This window comes from Schistocerca nitens, chromosome 2 (genome assembly GCF_023898315.1).
Source record: "Schistocerca nitens isolate TAMUIC-IGC-003100 chromosome 2, iqSchNite1.1, whole genome shotgun sequence".
Lineage (NCBI taxonomy): Eukaryota > Metazoa > Arthropoda > Insecta > Orthoptera > Acrididae > Schistocerca > Schistocerca nitens.
In genome coordinates, this window is record NC_064615.1 from 99704081 (window position 1) to 99706665 (window position 2585).

The 2585-nt window shown below is 42.3% G+C and overlaps 1 non-coding gene across 1 annotated transcript; it reads left to right on the top strand.

The window, feature by feature from the left end:
• Positions 1 to 609: 609 nt before the first annotated feature.
• On the top strand, positions 610 to 693 carry Trnas-gga (transfer RNA serine (anticodon GGA)). Its single transcript is given in 2 exon segments — positions 610 to 649; positions 659 to 693. It is a non-coding gene; the product is annotated as a tRNA-Ser (tRNA).
• Positions 694 to 2585: the final 1892 nt, after the last annotated feature.

The window sequence follows — 2585 nt, forward strand, 5'->3', positions numbered from 1 at the left end:
GCGGTAATTTTCTCATCTCTGCCGGGAATAGCCGGAGACGTCGCTGCTCCGCAATCGATGCCGTCGTTCGACCCGGACGTTAATATCGGTCGGCGACAGACGGGTCAGGCGGAGGCGGCGTCTCTGGCGTGGCGCTGTTTTAATAAACGGGAGTGCCGGCGGCGGCTGGAGGGGTGCGGCCGCCGCTGGGGCCCTTCCCTACTCGAGGCTGCGATTATCTGAGGCTTCCGGCGCCACGCCGAGCAGGCAATACCTCAGGGAGCATACACAATGGGGACCAAGTGCCATCTTGCAATTTCGCCGTCTTGTAGGGCGGCCTCCTGCAGTAGGCCGCCGGAAATTTCGCTCCGACGACTCTGGAGCACGGATGAAGAAGGCGCGCGGGACGAAGAACCGGATTTCTCTTGATTTCTGTCAGAGTGCTTGTACTACTACCTCATCAATTTGCACTCCATAACTTTCGTATATATTTCTGTTATTTGTAGACTCCCGAGTAATTATTTCAGACTCGAGTCACTCTTTCATTCCTTGCAGCTTTTTTCTTTCTTGTGACTACTGAATCCAACTTTAACACTTTTGGTTTCGTAGCGTGGGTTTTCGATGGAGCCGGCCGGAGTGGCCGAGCGGTTAAAGGCGCTACAGTCTGGAACCGCACGACCACTGCGGTCGCAGGTTCGAATCCTGCCTCGGGCATGGATGTGTGTGATGTCCTTAGGTTAGTTAGGTTTAAGTAGTTCTAAGTTCTAGGGGACTTATGACCACAGCAGTTGAGTCCCATAGTGCTCAGAGCCATTTTCGATGGAGTTTGATTTGGGTTGGGGCATGTGCAACGTGGGAGTCAGTTTGTTACTTTACTTAACATCAAAATTTTCAGTTAATAGCATATGAACCACTTGCAAAAAAACAAACATAATTTGCTGTAGCTCGGAACAACTTGAGGAAGGCTGACATAATTAAGCACAAAATAACGTTTTCGCAATAACAGAACAAGGTCAAAATCAGAACCAATTCAATCTGGCCACACAAAAGGGCGTGTGTTTGGAGCTTCCGGCCGTTCAATGGCAAGGTTGTCAGCACCCTTACAAACATTAAAAGAAATGAATGTGGGTAAAATTACTAAAATGATATTATACGCATTAAGGGGCTCAGGAACGCCCTATACTTGCAATGTTAAAATAACGCTTATAAATTACATCTTTCCTCACAAAGTATTTGAGGTAGGAAGTTGAACTTTTTACAGATTATTTATTGGAATATGGGCTACAACTTAACACAGGGATTTTACAAAATTTTAGTTCAGTTATTAAAGATGATTTTTTTTTCAATTGTAATGAAAATTCACAACATTTTTTTGCAATTTTTTATTTATATATTCAAAAATATACAGTTTTTTGGAAAAAGGCTGTGTTAAATTATGCAGAAGGTACTGTGTAACATTTACTGAAAGTTTGAAACAAATATGTTTCGAAGACCCTTAGGAAACATGTAATTAGTATGAGAAAATAAAAGTTTTGGGAATCGAGCGACAAAGATTGGATTAACTTTTTAGTGCATTCCAGGTCCATAGGATGGATTATCTTCATCCTCTGCAAACTCCTCCTCCAGCTTCCTCTTGTTCCTCCTCCTGTTTACTCTTGCTTGTTTTCTATACTCTTTACAGCCCTGTCTGCAGCCCGAAGGCGTTCCTTGTCTAAAGCAAGCATCGCTCGTACCATGTTAGAACCTATCTTCATTCCCATATTTCTAAATACCTTGCACCTTACAATGTTGCCATCATTGAAAGTCGCAACAGCATCATACACACCAAAGTGAAGTGTTTCTATTGCAACAAATACAGTCTTGGGGATTCTCGACCATATAACACTATTTACACTTTCATTGGGGTTTTGAGTTTTTCCGTGAATACACTCTTTCAACAGTTCAGGTGCTGCTAAGTCTCTGAAAATAGGTTTTATACTTTATCTCACATCACTAAAATGTACCTGATGAACACCGACGTTAATAATAACACCATTTGAGAGCAGTTTAACAGCGCCACAGTGGGTCACGCCCATGTAGAACACATTTCAAAAAAAATTTAAAAATAGTTGTAGTCTTCGGAATTGAATAAATTATATATCTATTAAAAGGTAATAGTCTGCAGATTCAGAAAACGCAAAAAAGTAAAAATAGAACTTTTCATGATTTTGAGCCTTTCCGGAGCCCCTTAAGAGACAATAGATAAAGAGTAATTGGTGCTGTACAAGAAATCAAGTTACAAGTAAAACGACAGAGGAGCTAAAGAAAAGACACAAGAGAATGTCACTGACTGACCACCTACGAGAAACATGGGCGAATCAGTCATCCTGTTAACATATTAAAACCATATCCATAAATCTTGGGAAAAATTTTGAACTTTAAGTTTCTAACCTCATTCCTTTGAACGCTACCTGAAATAGATGGTAGATCCGTCAGCAGGTCCGCCGCGGACCACTGGTCAGAAAATAAAACCGTATCCAATAACATGTGTCACGTACGTATCTGTACGCCTCAAGCGCCACACACACTAGAGGGTCGTCTCGCCGGATCAAGAAGCCAAGCGTCAG